The sequence below is a fragment of the Pteropus medius genome, unplaced genomic scaffold (genome assembly GCF_902729225.1).
Source record: "Pteropus medius unplaced genomic scaffold, Ma_sr-lr_union100, whole genome shotgun sequence".
NCBI lineage: Eukaryota > Metazoa > Chordata > Mammalia > Chiroptera > Pteropodidae > Pteropus > Pteropus medius.
The window spans coordinates 12175686-12196516 of record NW_024344378.1 but is presented as its reverse complement, the minus strand read 5'-3'; the positions used below and the strand labels follow the sequence as shown (position 1 = coordinate 12196516).

Genomic DNA, 20831 nt, shown 5'->3' with positions numbered 1-20831 from the left:
ATGCCAGAAGATGGCAGTGGAAGTGACCTTAGAGCCTACTATTTGGAAAGTGCTTTAGGCAAGACAAGAATGGAATCCCTCTGACTCACTCCTACCACATTTGTGGCAGAATAAGGACTTCAGTTTAGACTGAAAACTGCTTTATCAGTAGATTAAACTAGAAATATCAAATAAGCCCAGCGGAGGCTGTCAGGCTACTGGGGGTATTAGTCCAGCAAGTCAAAAGCGAAAGGCTACATGACACAACTCACCCTGTACCCCCTACCCCGACTCCACGAAAGAAGGCCAGCAGAAACTAGGTAGAGTTCCAGACTTCCAGCACCTAGTTCTAGAGGGCGCCTGGGTCACTGGATTGGATAGCTAGTAGAGCATGGTAATTAAGAAATTAGTTTGTTAAATCACTTTATTTTTTATTTTTTTTAGAATTGTTAGTTCATCCTTAAGAAATGAAAGGTGTTTTATTTTTTCTTCTCCCAGGAATATAGCCAGGCTCTGGATTTAAATCCTGAGGTTCCCTAAGCACTTGAGGAAGGCCGAATAATTGCAATTAACAGGTTTTTTTATTTTGTTACTCAAAGCCAAAAAAAATGAGAACTGTTGCCTGGGGATTGCTTGCCAAGAAGACAAAACCTACAAGGGCCCTTGTTTTTCGTGTGGAATTGAGCTGGATTGTGTTGGGAAGAGGTTGTCCAGGAAAGGCGTAGAGGTCAGAATGGCCCAGGCACTGTGAAGAGGCTAAGGGTTCAGGGTTCTGATTACGGTTCCTATTTGAGATTCCTCCGACGCAGGGCCACGGGGATGATAAGTCTTTAGAAGGAGGGCGAAGATGGGAGGACTGTGAAGAGTCTAGAGTCTCAGGAACCTCAGTGAAGGTCCCACTGGCTGAGCACATTGCGGAGGGAGTGGAGCTCCACACAGCATGCAGGGCCTGGGCAAGAAGCAATGATGAAGGAGACCAGCCGAGCTGGGTCAGGCTTTCTGCACAATGCAAGTGCCAGGGGAAGGGAGAGGAGGGGAATCCCCAAAATGAGCATCATTGGGCTTCTAGGGATCTTCGACATGAGCAATTTAGAGAGATTAATTAAACGTCTATTCATTCATAACACATTGACTGACAGTCTCTTCCGTGCCAAGCATCTTTTCTGGGCACTAAGGATACACAGATGAAGAAGTCACACATAGATCCTGCCCTTGTGGAATCGTCTAATGGCTTGTGGCATGTTGGGAGGAAGACAGTAGAGAGAAAGAAATAGACAAATAAACAAATGAAATCACAACAAACTGTGGAAAGTACAGCGAAGATCCAAACAGCAATCATCACAGAGAATAACAGAGGTGACCTCTGCTATTCGACAAGCTGGTAAAGAGGGCCTCACTAAGGGAGGGGCAGCAATGCTGGGGCTGGGGTGTGAGAAGCATGTCCATGGATGATGCCCAGAAAAGCCCTTTCCCAGAAGGGGAAACAATGCCTGCCAAAGCCCCGAGGGAGGACAGAGCTTGGCAGAGAGAGCTGGACACTGTGGGCTGGAGTGGATAAGGGAGAAAGTTGCAGAGAGAGGCCTCAAGATGCCAGAGGGGCCAGATAAAGCAGGGCTTTTCAAGCTGTATTAAGAAGTTTGGAAAATTAAAAATAAAATTGTGATAAGTGTCATTAATGTTGGAGGAATTCACATGCCCTGTCCCCTATAAATGTTAGAGAAGAATGAATGAAAACAGAAGCCCAGGTCTGTGGAGTTTGAAGGAAGAGGAATGGGCAGTGACTCAGGAGCTGTGATGTAGGTAGGGGCCTGCCGGGGACAAATTGGCAGCGGAGAATCTAGGTAAGAGGAAAGTAAGCCATTTCGTAAGCTACCGTTTATTGAGCACATATCGTATGCCAAGCACTGTTCCAAGTACTTCGTAGGCATTATTTCAGGCAATTCTCTGTTATCCACCATAACACAATCTAGAAAACATGCCCAGGCCGGACAGTCAGTAGTGGGACTTTAATACTGAGAACTGCTTAGAAAGGTCTTGGAAGAGCTGAAAGGATGGAAAGAGTGGTGAGGCAGCCCAGAGATTAGCAACAAGAGATCACTACCCTTCAGAGGGCTGCAGTGACAAACGAGGTTGTTAACAGAGCCAGGTGACAGCTGGGACCAAGGAGAGAGGGGCTGCCTAGAAGGAGCCAAATCCATTGTCACTGCTGGAGATGCCACCTGAGAAAGAAGGAGATACCCTCTCTGGCTTTTCCCACTCTCCCGTCTCCCATCACCTGCCAGCTCCTCTGACTGGCTGAAGCAAACAGCAAGGCAGCCTAAAGAATGAGTTAGGCCATCCCCCGCAAGATATAGAGTAGAGTAGGGAAAAATGAGGAGTGGATCTGTGAGTCAATAGCTTCCCATCCTCCCAACAGCCCCATAAATGAAGAACTATTATTGACCCTATTTTTCATATGGGAAAACTAAGGCACCAGAAGAGGCCCTGGTAGGAGAGAGGCAGATCTATCCGATTCTAGAATCCAAACACATTACTGATATATTATTCAGCTAGCTTAAGTGAGAGCCTGGAATTAGGACTGGGCCACAAGATCCCAGGTCTGAAGAGCATATCTTAATGTTAAATCTCATTCTATAAAGATATTCAGATCGGGTTGGCTTCAGAACTGATCCACTCATTGAGACATCAGTGGATAACTCTGAGTCCTTCTAGCAGAACGTCTGAGGCTCTGCAAGTGCTTTGGAGCCAAACAACTTAGGTTCCAGTCTTGGTTCTGTCACATACTAGCTGTATTACCCTGGACAAGTTACTTAACCTCTCTGAACTTCAGTTCTCTCATTTTTAAAGTGGATTTGCTAATGTCCACTTACTTATTGCATAATTATGAGATAAAATGGAATAATGTGTACAAAACAATTAGCACGGTGCCTGCCACATGTTAAGATTTACTAAATAGTAGCTATTATTATAATTGTTAGTTTCTTCTTGCAGAGACTCCTGGGACAAAAGAGAGATTCTATGGCTTTGAGCTTGAATCCTGGTATAGAATTCATCCTAAAATCTTTGGAACACATATGAATCCTTAAACTTACTTTATTCTGGGAAGAGTATCTCTGTGTCAGTCAGGATGAGCTAAGTTATGATACAGTAACAAATGTCACATAGTCTTAAAGCTACAAAGTTTATTTCTTGCTTATGGTGCATGTAAATTGCAAGTTATTAGAAGGGCTCTGTTCATAAAACTCCTGAAGGAGGCTCCATCACGATCCATGCTTCCTTGACAGCTGAGGCAGGGAACAGGGTGTAATGAACCACACACGGGCTCTTAACTCAAACATCACTTGCACTACCATTTCATTAACTAGAGCATCATGTAAAGCAAAAGGGTAAAGAAGTGTACTCCAACATTGTGCCCCAAATAAGATAATTAAACATTCATGAACAACCCCAATGATTATAGGAGCAACCCCAGTGAACCTTCTGGTTGAGCTGGATAAAGTGAGGGTCCCAATCTGAAATAAAGAGATTTAATTGCTTCTAATAGGCCAGACTACACTACGTGACATCCTAAAAGTTTGTTGTGCCCAGAATTGCATCTCTGAAGACAACATGACTTTTAGGAAAAAGTTTTGTTCCTAAATATTGCTCAAGACCACTACCCTGAAAATCACTGTTGGTTCTTGGAAGATATTGTCCAAGGTTTGTGGAGCTGAGATGCTGGCTTAAAACAAAGCATCTTATCTTCAGGAAGAGGGACCCTAATGTGGACTTGATTGTATGTCCAGACTTACCCAGAACATATCTATTGTTGTATAATCTGACGTCAGATTATTGGCTATTGATGTTTTGCTGAGAAAGTTCAAGCTCTAGGTGTGAGGAGCAAGGCCTTTTCTCAGCTTTTACAACCCCATGCCCTCCTGGATTTTTTTCTCACCTACCTAGATGTTTTTTCTTGGCATCTTCCACTAGCTCAAGGTCCTCTTTCATTCTTACTCCATACTCTCTACTTAGTAGACCAGGAATCTGGGAATAATTCTTAACTTCTTCCCACATCCAACACAACACTAACTTATAGTAATTTTATCTTCTAAATCACTTTAAACCCATCATCCTTTTATCTCCCTCTCTACCTGCATTGTCCTAATTCAGCCCACCATTATCTTCCCTGGGAGGCATAACAATGCACTACCTACACTTTTCGCGTTTGCTTCTCACTCATTACCCTCCCAAACATCCCACACACTGGCCAGAATGAACATCTGAAAATGCAGCTCTGTCAAATACTCCCATTTCTTTGCCTGATCCCCACTCCGACTGATTAAAATCCTTTCAATTATTCCTTATAGTGTTTTAGTGTCTGGCACAGTTCGTCCTTGCTAACTTTACTACCCTCGCCTCCTCCCACTCACCATTTTTCTCTCCGGCTTTGGCCACTCTGGCTTTCTTCCAGTTCCTCGGCACAGACTCTGCTCTCTCCTTGCACAAACTGCTTCTTCCGCCTGGAGTGGTCTCTTACATAACCCCTCTTCCTCTCCAAGTCATGCTTTGTAATAAAGTCTCACCTCCTCTTAAAAACCTTTATTGACCCTTAGACCAAGTCAGGCCCATTGTCATACACTTTTCCTTCACGGGACTTATCACGATTATAATTAAATACTTAATATAGAATTATCATTTACTATCTACCTCTGTCTCTTAAATGTCCTTGTCGACTTCTCCTATTCCCTTCCTCTGTATTCCTAACACCTAAGAGTGCTTTCGCACAAAACAGATGCTCAAGATCTATTTGTTCAATGTCTAAGAACAAGACACAAATAGTTAACTATTTAATAAAGACAGTATAGTATAAGTGGCTGTTACAACTGTCGACAGTCCTGGATAAGGTTGGCATCAGGAATAGAAGTCTTCAAGAAGGAATACATGAATCGAGTTCTGGGGGCTCAGGACTCTATAGGTCTTAGAGAAGCCATGTAACCAAGCTTGATAGAGGCAGAAAGCAGATTTTCCACTCTTTCCCCAGGCCACTCCCTGGGCCAGAATAGAGGGAGCAACATAACTACAAGGGAGGATGGGGGCCCAGGTCTCCTGTGGTGACCAGGAGGTGGTGGCCTACCATGGAACAGTGTGCCACAATTGAGAACAGGACAAAGTAGACACTGGGAGGCAAACACACACATGCCCGGCATTTGATGGAAAGAATTTAAAAACACTGGAAAGAGAAAGCTAGCCATGGCTGAAGACAGACATTTCTCTCTCATGAAGTTTTCTTTTTTTTCATGAAGAAGATGAGGAGAAGCAGGACTACACATTTAGATTATTCTGTTTCTAATGAGTTCAAAGTGACCTGGAACCTTACTTATTGAGTCCAACTGGGAGCAAGATCAATCTAAGTTCACGACTCATTTTTAGAATGCTTTTAAAGAAATTTAGTTTTATTACTTTTGAGGACATAGCTCTAAAGTTTTCTTTTGGAAATTTTACTCTCTTGGATCTTCTAAACGTACTCCTTGTAACTGTCTTTAGTTTTAACTTACAGATTTCCCTAAAGAAGACCTTTCTAAAGTACAGTGTTATCAACACAGTTATCTAAAATATCTGCTATTAAGTAAAACCTGAACAAACATAATCCAATTAATTACAGTTTTAACAAAATCTTTTCTGACAATCACCGTATTATTCCATAAAGTATTTGAAATGTATTACAATGATGATCTCCGAACATGAAAGTAAGATATTGGATAATAGACTTTCCATAATCCAGGGTCACAGGGTACAATCCCTTCTCTAAGCCCTACTTTGTTATCCAGCTGATTGGCTGGGTCATTGATCCTGACCTTTCACTCAAGGAGCCTTATACTTCATTCATCCTTATTGCACATCCAAGTCTGCCTAGATGACAAAATATTTCTGCTCGTTATCAAATTATTCTAGTTAATTTTTTCAGAGGCTCTCAGCTCTGATCCAAGATTCCTACTTTGCCCCCATAAATCACTGGAACACATATGCAAATTTAATACATACACATGAATTGTAGAATTCCTAGTAACCGCTATAGGTATAGATGGTATTAAAAGAACTTTAGTATCCACAATACTGGTTTTTCTCTAGGTTATTTATAAATGATGTTTTTAGAGGGTAGTCCATCTAAATTTCTAGATCACCAGCTCATTAACTATTGAACAAATATAATCTATGTAAACGGTGAATTATATCTAAAGTCCAATCAATTAATCAAATCTTAGAATGAATAAGATTCTAACTTCCAAGAGATAAGATTTAGTTAATTTTAAGCTCTACAGGGTTATGACATGCTTTATATACACAGCATAAATTTTTTAGTGGTGATAATAGTTATCACAATAAAATTATCTACTTGGTCAATAACTCCATTTTATAAACCATAGTAACTCTTGGCCAAATTCTAATTAAGCAGAGTAGTCAACTGGCTCTCCTCTGCATGTGACCTGAAATCTGTTCTTATTTACAAAACCAGAGATGACACATATAGGAATCCTGTTATTAATTAGGCCACCATGTTGTAATCATGGCCGCCATTCACATATCCAAAATGATAATTATTTTAAACCATTCATTACAGCCTGACAAACTACATTATCCAGAACTGTGAAGAGTCTTGGAATGTTGAATGTAAACTCAATCTATGGTTTCAATCTCTCTCTACCTCATTTTCCTCATCTATAAAACAAGGCTAATAATACTAAGTACTTTATAGGGTCGTTTATGAGAATTAAGTGTTAAAATATGTAAGGCACTGGGTCTGTACCTGCCACGTGCTGGGCAGTTATAAGAGTTCCTAGGAAAATGTCTGGTCCTCAAAAAGGAAGGCTTCATTTGATCCAGGTATTTATTGCTTTCACAGGCCATAATCAATAAATGTGTTATTTTAGAATCACAGGCTTCCCTCATCCAGCTATAACAAGCCTACCTTTTCTAGTTACAAAACTGCAGAGAGTTTTCTTTTGATAACTACATATGGTCCCCGACTTACAAGTTCAACTTAGAATTTTTTGACTTGATTATGGTACGAATGCAATACACACTTAGTAGAAACCACACTTCAGATTTTGGATTTTGATCTTTTCCCCAGACTAGTGGTATGCAATTTGATACTCTCCTGGCGATGCTGGGCAGTGAGCCCCAGGTCCCAGTCAGTTAGGGGATCATGAGGGTAAACAACCAATATTCCACAGTGTACTGCATTTTTTGGATATTACATTCTGAACACATTTAAGGTAGGCTACGCTAAACTATGGCGTTTGGTAGGTTAGGTGTATTAAATGCAATTTTGACTTATGATAGGTTTATCAGAATGTATCATTGTCGTGGAACCTCTGTGCTTTGATTTAGTCAGTGAAATCTTTAAAGCAGTAGCTCCTAACCTTTTTGATTCAGGGTACACTTTGAGAATCTGATGAAACTCTCTAGACTCTTTCCCAAGGAAAAATATGTATGTAAAAGTTAATATTCAATTTCAGGAGATTCCTAATACCCATCTAAGGTCATTCATGGATCCCAGATTAAGAATTAGTGTTTGAAAGCATGATTTGGAAGGTATCAAACTTGGATTTTGTTCCTTTAACAATGTCTAAAGCAAGATGAGACAGAAACACTTATTTGTACCTTTTAAAGGAATTATTCATGACGATTAGCGAGCTATGTACTTTCCAATAAAGAGTTTTGATGATGATGATGATGAAGGAAGAGGAAAATAAAGAGAACAAGAGGAGAAGGAGGAGGAGTCATTCAAAATGGATAAAGGCAGGTAAACTAAGGTATACTTTTACCTTTGAGTGAGCCAAGTATGTAGCAATGCTTTGAAAGTGGGACTGGATAGCTGTTATTATTAGCAGCTCCAGAGGCGGAGTGAGTAACTGATTGTGTCTAAAGCTTGCTTTTAAACCTCAGACAGGTAAAATATTATCACCGGGGCTCTTCACACCTGTTCAAGGATTCAGACACAATAGAAATGCTAATTATGGGAACTGAGCTGCGAATTTGGAGTGACCCTAGGGACAAACTGATTATCTGGTGGTCTTATGTTGCTGGAAATTTATTAGAGGGTTTTAAGATTACATTAATTGATTTTCACCTTAAGTGCTCCACCTGGAGAAGCATTAAAGGTTCCCGATAAGGGACATTTCAGAGAAGTAGTAGCACTGGCCAGATCTTTTAGGTGAGTCAGGGGTACTGTAAGGAGAAAAGCCCAAGTGGCTGTGTCCAGCAGGAGCGGTGTGATGAGCTTGCCACAACCTAAAGCTGCCATTTGACTAGGGTGCACTAGGCCCCTACTCACCTCCTGTTTTCAGCAGTCACCAGTGCCAGAGACCAAAGAGGAAGAATAATATATTTATAACAAGGGTCACGGAATGAGGCTAAGGACCAGTTACATTTCTGCCCCATTATGGTCTCAGATTGAACCCCTCCCTCTAAAAGCCAAACATCTTCTCAGGGTCTGCAAGTGTCTACACGCTCTTACCCATGCTGACCTCTGCTCCCTCGTCCTTTCCCATCTCCCCTCCCTCCCTCTGCCCTTGTGCCCAAGGCCATCTCTCTGTTCTTGGACCATCCCAAGCTCATCTCTGGTGCAGGGCCTCTGTGTTTATTGTCTCCTCTGCCAGGAACATTCCTTCTCTAGGTATTTGAATGGCTGACTCATTCTTATGGTCCAGTTTTAGCTTGGTTAGCAACTTTCTGTTCCCTGCCTTGTCATTTTCTTCCACATCATCTTATTTTATTTTATTTATGGCACTTAATATCTAAAAATAATGTGTTGACTGGTTTTCTTCATGTTATCCATCTTCCCCGTTAAGTTGTGAGCTCCATGAAAGTAGGCACCTTCTATGTCTTGATCATTGCTGTAGCTCCCAGGCATAGCACAGAGGAAGCAACTGATATTCATTTATTGAATGAAGAAATGAATGCTCATCATAATAGCTACCATTTATTAAACACTTTCTCTGTGCCAGTCACAGAGCTGCCGGTTTTTATAAATACTATCTCACCAAATTCTCACAGCGACTCTTCAAGGTAGTTATCTATCTGCTATCCCAGTGGTGCTGATTAGGTTGCAGAAAGGTTATGCAGCTTTTCCAATGTGAAAGCTAGCTTGTTTCAAGCCAGCAAGTAACCAAGACCTGATTTGAACCTAGGCATGTTTGATTCCACCAGTCATACTCTAAATCAGGAGTCAGCATGCTTTTCCTGTAAAGGGCTAGATAGTAAATATTCAAGACTTTGCAGTCCATATGGTCTCTGTTAGAACTACTCCACTCTGTTGTACTATGAAAGCAACCACAGACAATCCATAAACAAATGGATGTGGCTGTGTGCCAATAAAACTTTATTTACAAAACAAATGGTAGGCAAGATTTGGTCCAGGGGCCATAATTTGCAGATTCTTTTATTATGTCATTATTCTATATGCTATGCTAAAAGAGGCGGTTACAAAACAGGAGAAGGAAAGTAAAAGAAAAGCATTAAAATGTGTGCTCAGTGTCTGGTGAGCCCTTTTCAAATAAGAGAGACAGCAGGTGGACAAACTAAGTTAGATAAGACAAAATCAACAATAAGATTTTGATAGGAATTATGACTCTACTGATTCAACTTTCCAGCTAAATTATAACCATCACTTAAGACTACAGTAGAGTTTAATTCAAATAAAGTATTCCATTTTAACCAAGGTTCCATTCATATTATAATTATACATGATTTCACCTGTCAATATCCAAGCAGATCCACACAAACTTTCATCCCAAGCAGGCCCAAAATAGTCAATGTTAAAGGGCAAAGTATACCAAATCACTCGAACTGTTCACACTTCCTCTTTCAACTTTTGAGCCTGAAAAAAGTTCAGTCTTTCCTTCTCAAGCAAACGTATGACTTATTGGCAAGGTGAAAGACATGAATCACAGGTCTGAGTCAGCCCTGAGAAATCTCTGCCACCTCATTGGAAAGGTGAACATTATTGGTGTTCAGTTGTTGATACATTCAGAGTTGCTCTCGAGACTGAATATCAACATTAAAGCAAAAGATCAGCTCAGCAGTCTGGGTCTGGGATGCGAGACAGGAGACAAAGGCAGTGGTTTCTATAGCGATTGTCTGTGTATAAGTGACAGGCTGGTGTGGGGCTTGATCCTTAGGGGGAGGTGGTGACAAGGTTTCCTCATTGCACCCTGTTTTTCTCTCCTGGGTCATTAGACAAAATATTATTTTTCTCATACCCTGAAGAAAGAGTCCTTCTGTAAATACCACGTGGTTCTTAAACCAAAAGTCACATTTTCCTCAATTTGTTTGCAGTTTTCTAAACATGGGCTTTAAATGTTTGAGCAAGTGACAAAGATTAAACTTTAATTAGGCTCCTAAACCTTCTCCAAGGCCCAACTATGCACTTTGACTATGCACTTGTAAAATCCAGTTTTCAAGAACCCTGCTAAGTCAGTTTAGCCAGAACTCTCACCTTTGGTATTTAATCAGGTTCCACATCCACCTTCCCCCAGTGATGTCTAAACCCCTCTGTCTTAAGCAAAGAATCCTATGAAGCCAGTTTAGCCAGAATCCCCTTACCCCTGATATTACTGCTTAGTAGTTTTCCATCCACTGACCCCGACCCTGCTCTTCAGCTATAAATTCCCACTTGTTTATGCTGCGTTCAGACTTGAGTCCAATCTCTTCTCCCCCCACTGTAAAATCCCATTGCGATGGTCCCTACACCTATCATAATGGTCCTGAATATAGTCTGCCTTACCATCTCTAACGAGTATTTCTGACTTTTTTCCCCTCTAACACATGAAAGCAGCCCCAGCATGGCAAAACCAGCATCTGAAGGAGAATCAAGAGATGCCAGATCTGTCCCAGCCCTGCCACAAACCAGCAGTGATGTCCTAGGCACCCTTTCTCCTCACTTCCCCTTTCTGAGCCTGTATTCTTATCCATAACAGAATGAGTCAATCTCACACCTTTTCATCCACCCAAGCATCCATCTTTTTGTTATCTATTTAATATTTGTTATATTTATTATCATTTATAAACCACTATTTAAGATGATTCATATTATTAACAAAAATAGATTTCTACTGAGCCTTTAGTATTTGCCATATGCTTTCCATGCATTCTATTATTTAATTCTTACAACCTCTTTTGTAGAGGGGCCCTTCTTATCACAGACTTTGCAGGAATGACAGCTGAGGTTCAGGGAGGTGACATAAACTTTCCAAGATCAAACAGAGAGTAAGTAGCAGAGCTGAGATCTGAGCCTAAACTTTTGTTTTCTTTTTTCCTTTCTTTTCTTTCTTTTTTTTCTTTCTTTTTCTTTTTCTTCCTTCTTTTTTTTTTTTTTTAAAACTACACTGTCTTCATTTGCCTTGCAACCCTGGGTCAATGTCTGACCCAAGAGGAAAATACAGATTCAAACTCCCTTGCTCCAACCTCCGTGAAGCCTCTCACCATGTCAGGCTACCAAATACCAAGATGTCTTCCCTGGAGGAGATGGTGCAGGAGCTGCCATGGGCAGCCAGCACACAGTCTTTGCCTTTGAGAACCCAGGAGAGATGATCAAACCCACAGCACACTCAGCGCCTCAGGAGGAATAGTGCTTATAATTCACACAGTAGGAGTGATCGCACCCTCAGTTCCTTATTGTCATTGTTGTGCACAGGCGAACATGAAACATTGACATCTGCAAACCTCTGGTTATCGGAGAATCTTTTTCTTTGCTAGGGAGAGGCAATCCCTTTAAGGAAGGACCAAGTCAACAGTGTAGTGATACAAAATATCTGGGGGCTCTCCTTGAAATGAACAGTCATTTTTAATAATTCATATCGGGCTGGGGACATGTGGTGGGATAAGGACAGATTCCTAGAGAAAGCAGAGCAAGGCTGGTAAAGTTAATATTTTGTGCACGTTTGATTCTCTCGGGGTTGGGGGCGAGAAAAGAGGAATGAGTTTAATTATTGAATACCTACTATGACCTAGGTACTTTCATACACAATGAGCATTAGGTCCTGCCCACAATATGTAAAGTTGATGTTTTACAGATGAGGCTAGTAAGAATCTAAACAGAGATTCTACTTATTTTTTCACTCTTCGTCAATGCCTGTGTAGACACTAGCCTAGCTCTAATTCAGATTTTCATAAAGTAGATGGCATTTTCTCAACAGAATATCTGTAAAAAAAAATATATTTAGACAGCTAAATCTAATACAGTGCCTAGCACAAAGTAAGAGCACAATAACAGAGGATGAATTAACAACTATTAATGTGGTTTTTCTAACTGGGGTCAATATTATTTGATTCAGTAGTTGTCAACTAGGGGTGATTTTGCTCTGCAGGAGACATTTGGAAATGTCTGGACACATTTTTGGTTGCCACTAAAGAAGGGAGGAGTACTATTGGCATCTCGTGGATAGAGGCCAGGATCCCGCTAAACATACTACGATGCACAGGACAGAGCCACAGCAAAAAATGATCTGACCCACAATGTCAATAGTTCTGAGGCTGAGAAATTCCTATGTAATCCAACATGTCTTACAGATGAGGCAACCATGAGCCAGAGAGATAAAGAGACTTGCCCAGGTCCATACAATCAGTTGATGGCAAAGCCGTGACAAGAAATATCCCCAGAGACTTTCTACAATGTTCATGTCAGATCTCAAGCTGCTGACCAGCCAGAGGACTCTGCCTGCTATGTATGAGAGGGACGGGTCCAGTGGGGAATGCTGTGTTGGCATAATAGCCAAGGCAAACCAAACACAATTAGGTAAATATGAATGGACAAAGCCTGTTGTTCTTCGGTCTGGATAATCTTCTTGATAAGCATTCAGGGGAGGTTCCAGGGAATGAGGAAACCAAGCCTTGGCTGGACTCACCTAGAGGCTTTTGCTGCTCACCAGCTTCACTAAACTCCCACTCCTTCCTTTTGTTGAGTTGTAAACCAAGACACATTATCAAATCAAAGAAATCATTTTCTTTTAACAATTAAATAGGCAAGTTAAAAATATTAATGATTACATGGTCATATTAAGTCAAGGTAGAAATGGCCAGCAACTGATTCTCTCCAAAACATATTAGTCATTTACTTTATCATTTTCACCAGTAACAACATTTTGGCTTTCTATGTGCCGAGAGCTGTGTTGGGTCTCAGGGCAAAGATGGGCAGGAGGAGAGGGTGTTCACCAATACCATTTGTAAGGCATACCCTTGACTTCAAGAAGCACTCAGTTCAAGCATGAAAGTCTTGGCAATGGCGAAGCCAACATTGCAAAATGGGTAATACAAAACCCTCCTTACAGCTAACTGTCTAAGCCTGGCATGACTCACTTTTTTTTTTTTAAACAACTTTTAGCACAGAAACATTCAATGACAGCCCAGGAATTTGTACTTTACCATCTTTATTATTGGGATTTGACCTGCCTGGTGGGCATTTTTTTTCTATTCATTGATACCCCAGAACAATCTAAAAGGACAGGATAACCAGATGCAATATGGGACTTGACTGAAACACTAAATCCCCTAACTTAAGCAGGTAAATGGAGGGCCCCAAAAGCCTGGGGGCTGGCATCTTTTCCAGCAGTCCCTAAGCTGAAGCTGGTGATCTGGGTTAACACACTCTAAAGATTGACTTTTATCTTGAAATTTCAATGAAAAATTAAAACATCCCGATAACATTGGGTACTAATGGCTTTTATTTCCATTGCAACTGCTTTCTGAGACGGATAATTTCTCTTTAGATTTTCATGAGTTTGGCCCAGAAATCAGATACTCAAGGCATTAAACATACAGGAGCCTGAGGTGCCAAGAAAACAGTAGTATCTATTTAAGGATTTGGCTTCCACAGCCAGCTGAGTGTCTTGGGGAAGTGAGTGGAATTTAAATATATCAACTCTGGCACTCTGCTACAGATTGGGAAACGAGACACTAAAAAGGGCACCCCAGAGGCTCCCACTTGGACTTGGACATGGATGTTAACCTTGCTGACAAGCAGTTCATTGAGCAACGCTTCCCAGTGCACTAAAGTAAGGAATGCTAATTTCTATTCTGCCCAGCCATAATGTTAAAATTAAAGTGAACATCCGTGGACAATCTAAAAACACCATCATTTGATAAGAGAATGTTTGAACATTTTAACAAGCAGGAAGGATAGACTCTCAAAATAAAGAGAACCTCCTCAAATTGATACCGATAACTGTATTAAAGACTCACTAACTTTGTCCTTACATCACTCTAGGCTGGGGGGAAAAAAAAAAAAAAGAAAGCCGGAAGGTAGGCCAGGAAGGTGGTCAGCAGCTTGAGATCTGACATGAACATTGTAGAAAGGGGTGACTATGGGGAACAAGGACCCATGAAAATTGAAAACCTTGGGACTGAGAGCTCTTCTTGGACTTGGCAATGGGAAAAAAAGGGGGCTTGAACAGGAGGTGCTTCCCACCCCCATCCAGCCCTGCTCCTGCACAGACCACCAGCTGCGGGGACCGTGGGAGACGAGCTGATCTTTCACTCACTGGTTCCTTGGTACCTCCCTGGGGCAGTGGTAGGCCTGACCCTCATCCCCCCTCCTTGGGACACATTTTAGTTGTCTAGTGGAATGAAGCTCAGGGTGAGCCCGCTGGGTAGGATGGAGGTGGGGCCTTCTCCACTACACCAGCCAGAAATGGCACACATGATTAGATAATAGAAAATGTGCCCCCTACTCCTCAGATTTTATGGGTTCATGAAACAGCACTGTGTGTCCTTGGTGCTTTGCCATCACTCTTTCAAATGTCTGCTTACTGTACCATTACCCCTGCTCCACATCTAATTAGCTCCATGACTCAGGGCAACCAGGCACAGTCACTACTCTCAAGGAACTCAAAACCAAGTGGAAGAGACAGGTAATTAAACAAGCAGATTGGTGTAGCATTACAGCATGGAAAGTGCCACCACAGAGCAGAGTGGCTTATTATTCTCAGGGCAATTCCTGTTCCCCCCAGTTCTACCCCCTCACCCCTTCCTGTCCTTGACCTGGAATGCCTCTGGGTCTCCATCCTAATCCTTTTGCAAGGAACTCCAGTGGCCACTCATAGTGCCCATCTTCCTGCCACGAACCCCCACAGCTTAAGAGCCCAGAAGTGATGATGGAGTGTTTTCATTGGCTCTGGCTCAACTTGCAACCAGGAGCCCCATTAAACACCTGAAATGCTGCTCAACCGGGCTCCACCCACAGTGATGGAATTAGCAAGGCTTTGGGTCCTGTGAACTAAATATTGAGGGTGGGTTTCTCATTGCAAATATCCTGCGATTTTCCTCTTTTGACCTTTGTCGGGGAGGAAATTTGATTTGGGTTACAACTTGCTATTCAAAGTCTCTTTCGAAATGCTCCAGGTCTGGTGCATTATTTACTGGAGGGCATCTCTGTTCCTTCACAGCATCCAATCCTCTATGACACTCCCACCAGACAGAGGTTTTCAAACCCTATATTCTGGTGAAGACAGTTGTGTGCTTTGAAGTATCAACCCCATTGCCTGTCTTCCCACCGTGACTGCTCTCTTCCGGAATCACTTGTTAAAACACTGATGTCCCTGGGAAGTTCTGCTGAGCACTATGACCAGCAAACAGTAGGTGAGCATAGCCCAGGGAGGAAAGAGGAGGTGGAGGGAGAATTAATATGCCTCTGGAGATCAAGGATACAGGGCCACCCACGGGGGAAGGTGGGAGAGAATTGAATGCTGACATCAGTGTTCTTTCACGAGCCGAGGCCAGTCATTTCCTTTCATCATTCCCGGTGAGCTTAGCCTTCTCATAACCTCCCAGAGCTTCTAGCTCTGTCTGGGGAAAATGCTAACCAGCTCTTCACAATTGCTGTCACTAAAGTCCTGGCCAGAGAGCTCACAAAGGACACTGTGTGCAGTGCAAGAGGAACACGGTGCTCCTGGGGGAAGCCAAGGGGTAAGGAAGAGGGTGGCCTCAGAGCACCCATGGGCAGCCAAGGAAGACAACGGGCCCATCCCCAAATCCTCGGCCCTGCCTGTGCTGGAAATTTGATAAAAGGTAACCGCCTCAGGTGGGTTAGTCATCCAGGCTGGACACATAGGAACTCGAGGAAGAAGGACACAAAGAACCAGTTTTTCTATCCCCAGTCCCTGGGAAGGGGCTTAGGGATTTTTATGAGAGGAGTGACTTCAAGGGAGTGAGGATGCTGGGCCCCAGCTAAAGAGTAGAAAGGAGATGCTGAGAGAAAGGGGATTCGAGAAGACAGAACTGACCAATTCTTCCTCCTGACCTCTTTGAGTTTGGACCCAGTCTCTCTCCATCAGAGGAGACACCAAAGAGGGAGTCAGGAGGCCATCTATATCGCGGGGAGTCAAGAGAATCACCAATGGCAGAGACAAGTGACTCAGTCCTAGGAACCATTCAGTCCGTCCTCTCACTGAAAACTCACAGACCATGAGTCTCAGAGAGCTGCAGGCACTCAGCCAGGGTTGCGTGTACTGAGCACCTACTGCGTTCTGGTCGAGGGGGCATGTTAGGTGCTCACAAGCTATTGATTCATCAAGGAGGCTTATCTCAACTAGTTCCCCATTTTCTTCTAAATTAAGTTCTTTTTCTCATCACAGTTGGGAATGACCTGTTTAGCTGTGAGATTTCTATTTTTTTTTTGACGCCTACAGCACCTGGTATTCCTGGGTGGTCTCCCATCCAAGTACTAACCACGCCCGACACTGCTTAGCTTCCGAGATCAGAAGAGATCGAGCGCGTTCAAGGTGGCATGGCCGTAGACGCTGTGTGATTTGTTTAATGCCTCTTGCCCTCTACCCTCAATCCAGCTATAACTTCCATGAGGGTGGGGCACTCTCCGCCTCATTCTTTGCCCTAAATCAGTGCCTCATGCACAGTAGCACACACCGAGATTTACTAAACTCAGAATACCTATTCTCAAAGGAACCCCGTGAGAGAAATATTACCCCCGTCTTACAGATGAGGAAATGGGTGCTTAGACTATTTAAATTACAAACAGAAAAAAGCAAAACTCAGCAATGGGTCTGAATGACTCTCCCCCCATGCCATACTACTCTTCTGATGAGTATTATCAGACTTGGGAGGTTCCTTAAGTTGGGGGCCATGATTTAGGCTTCTCCAGCTGTGATGTTCTAGCACCAGATGCCCCAATACCACTTCCCAAGAGAGGAAGAGAGTGGGAGGGTCACTCTGGGACCGAGAGCAGCTGAGAGCCCAGAGCCCCAGGCAGGCGCCCAGTCTTGCCAAGCCAGGTGCTAGATTGGGGTCCAGGTAGGGAAAACAAGGCTGAGGACCACCAGCAGTGAGGAGGTCCCCACTCAGCAAATGGAGAGGCAGATAGTGAAACGGGAATATCTGACAAGAATATGAGGGGACCAATCACCAAAAGGCGATGAGTCTGAAGCTAAGGGTCTGTGAAGCCCCAGGTATGTGGGAAGGGTGGGCTCTGAGGCTAGACGTATCAGAAATTGAGTCTCAGCTCGCACAGTTACCAGCTTGGGCCAGTTAATTATGTTCTCTTAGACTTACTTTGTTTCTCTAACACATAGGATGATGCTAATCCGACTACCTCACTAGGAGGACAAATGAGATGTGCCGGGGAAAGCCCTTAGCACAGTGCCTGATCTGATATGCGCCTCAAGCCAGTTTAGTCTCCTCACGCACTTCCTTCAAGGCTGGACCAAATTCCTAATTTGGAACCCTTTTCAGTTTTTAGGTGGGAACCCATAAGTGTTTAAATCTGACAACAAAGGTAGATGAGAGGCTGATGGGGAAAGCAGATCCTGGTAGAGAGAATGAAGCTCAAAACCAAAAGCATCTCAGGCCAGTGTCTGTGCCTGCTTAAAACTGTGTCCTCCAAGGCTTGCTCACAACGTGCACTGTGGTGCACAGGCAGCAGGCTCAGCTGAGTAAATGGGTCCAACGGGTCAAGTGGGAGAGTTGCCACGTTCTGACCATCAGCCTGATATCATTCATCTAGTTTTCACTGACTCATTCGGCATCTCAGCATAGGAGTGAAAGCACAGGCTCTGGAGTCCACCATTTACTGTGTTGTCTCTTAACTTATCATTTCTTCAGCTATTACATGGGTTGACAATCACCTCGTGGGCTTATGGTGAGGACCGAGTGAATACACGCGAGGCATTTAGAGCAGTGCTGGACAGGTTGAAGGCACTCGAACAGTGTTCGCCGTTGCTACCGGTAAGAGTCTGAAGAGCATCAGACATTGCTAGGCTCTGAGAGTCAGGCCGGGAGCAAGGTCCCCACCTCCACAGAGCTGCCCGTCTAGTGGAGGCAATGGATCAGGAAACAAGCAATCATAAGACGATGTGATTATTGACCCAGTAAGGTGCATTCCACGGGGCCCTAATCTAGTACCAGAGAAAGCAGCTTTACTCAGAGACCTGACAAATCTGTTGACTTGGCCAGACCAGGGAGCAGGGAAGGGTGGAGAGGCCTCTAAGCAGCAAAGATAACATGCAACAAGGTTGACCATGGTGGGTGCAAGAAATAGTGACCAGAGGGTGGGGCAAAGATAGAGAACGGTGAGGCAGGAGTCCAGAGAGACAAACAGGACTCAGACCACTGTTCCAGATGACAGCGAAGGGAGGAAGTGCTCCCAAAGGAGCAGAGAAGAATCGGGCCCAGAGGGTGTGTCCCCCTGCACTGGGCTTGTCCTCCACTTTTTGACTTTTCCCTTAAAATTACGAGGGGGAAGCATGATTCAATTAATCAACTTCTCACACCAATTATTAGAATTATTGCTTTCCTTGGTTTTGCATCATACGCCCCCCTCCTCAGCCACCTCCAGCCAAACCTAACAATTGACAGAGATGACAAAGGCCATTCTTTCATCTCTCTTCGGTCTTCATTTCCAGGTGGTTAAATGCCTTCTGCCAGCTCAGGACTCCCGCTCTCATCCGTAGCAAGGAAATCCTTTGACATAAAGCTCTATCTGCCCAATTCAAACTTGGAAAGCACCCCGGAGTTGGGAGAATGATGAGGATGAGAATAGACAACACACACCAAACACAGCTCTCGGACAAAGTGGGAAACAAATTCTCACGTATGAGGTGCTTGGCTCCACTCCCCTACCTCTGTAACCAACATCCCAAGGATTGGTGCCACCGAGTAGAGCCTTTGAAGGCTACGTCCCGTTGATGAATCAGACTTGATGTTTCGAGCTAAAGCAATTGGATTTCTCATAAAGTGTCCAAAACCCTCTAAGAATTTTGGGGTTCTGAGCCAGAAGGAAGGATGACAAGGAGGCCAAGAGAGTAGCCAGACTTCAGGAAGGATTACATGGGAAACAAGAGCACGCAGACACGAACGTCACACCACGATCCGAGTTCATGCCTCTCTCCGGCTGCAAACAGCTCATGTCTTGGCCTTTCCAGAGAATTCCAAGATTCTGAGTTCTATTTTCTTCCACTTCCTTCCTCTACTTTCTTTGCCTCTCTTGCTTTTTGCTTTGCTACCCACTCCATTTTTACCCGCAATTCTAATGTCATGACATTCTAAGAAATTAGTTCTTCCTCCCCCCAAAAAAGAAATTTTTTAATACCTGTATCCTTGACTCTGTGGTATCTGAGGAATTATTTCCAACCAGTTGATCAGCACAGCTGATCAAGACTCTGGAGAAGACAGCCCCAGCCTGTGTGGCAGTGAATAAAAAGCTCCACTGAATGCCTTTTGTATGGCCAGAGACTGAAGGACTTTAGGTGCTCGGCAGTAACCTCAAAAAAAATTCCCCAGGCAGCAGCAAACTCTCCCAGCACAGTTTTGAAACACCCCAGGAGGAGGGAGCCTCTTTAATCAAATAAATAACCAGCCAGAGATAAGGCCTGCTAGGCTGAGCTCAGCCAGCCAATCGCATGCCTCCTTCTGACCGCAAGGACAAACAGACCCAGACTTCTGGAGTGAGTTTCAGGGCTTATAATAATTTAATGATGCTGTGTGTGGTGTCTTCTTGGCTGTGCCTGGTGGGAGTTTTCTGACAGGGAAAACTCAGCGACCTCATTCTCAGTGGAGGCATGTGGCTTAGGGGCTGTAGGTGAGGATCCTGGGTGCTTGCAGTGGGCACCCAGCTCCTGACCTGGACGCTCTCACATTGCCCAGAAGTCCTACTGACGTTAGGCCTGAGCGGAGCTGAGCCAGGCCGAGTCACCAGGAGACGAGTACATTTGACACCAGATGTGCATCTCATTGACTGTGTCCCTGAAGAGGCTGTGGAGATCCTAGTGACTTGCTCTCACATGTTGGAGATGCTTAACACGTACTTCCATAGGATCTTACCCAGAAATGACTTTGACTTCTCTATATTCGTCGTCCTTTTGAGCCCCCTCCCTTTCCACTGCCAGGGCACAGAGGTATCATAAAGAGGGGAGGTCCTGGGGGGGCGGTGCTATCCAGGTCTGGTAATGAATAATGGCTCTACATGTTTCTAGCCCTGTGACTTTGAACATGTCACCTAGCCCCTTCCTCGCTGAGTTGAATTACCTGAGAGAATTCTGCCTTGTCCCGATAGGGTTCTCGAGGCCCTCAGGAGATGTAAACAAACCCTTAAATGGCATTGATATATTAGAGCTCCATATTTAAAGGAAATGAAAGGGATCCCCTTCGTTATGTGAATAATAACCTAGCCATCAGCAGAGTCAATTGTAGGACATTTCATTACCACGCTCCTGCCCCACAGAGAACCTCTTCCCCTTCTCAGTCACTCCCCACCATCCCCACCTCTACCATCTCTACGCAATCAACAACTTACTTTGTGTTTCCCATGAACTTGCCAAATCTGGACATTTAGTATAAATGAAATCATATACTATGTGGCCTTTGTGGAT

The 20831-nt window shown here is 43.6% G+C and overlaps 1 protein-coding gene and 1 pseudogene across 1 annotated transcript in view; both read right to left on the bottom strand.

Annotated features, from left to right (window-relative positions):
• The window catches only part of GPAM (glycerol-3-phosphate acyltransferase, mitochondrial), a 68286-nt gene extending 48535 nt beyond the window's left edge, over nt 1-19751 (bottom strand). Inside the window, exon 1 of the mRNA XM_039871221.1 lies at nt 19553-19751. The gene's annotated coding sequence lies outside the window, so the exon portion shown is untranslated. The remainder of the gene's footprint in view (nt 1-19552) is intronic.
• Nucleotides 16632-16750, bottom strand: LOC120609815 (uncharacterized; annotated as a pseudogene).
• Nucleotides 19752-20831: the final 1080 nt, after the last annotated feature.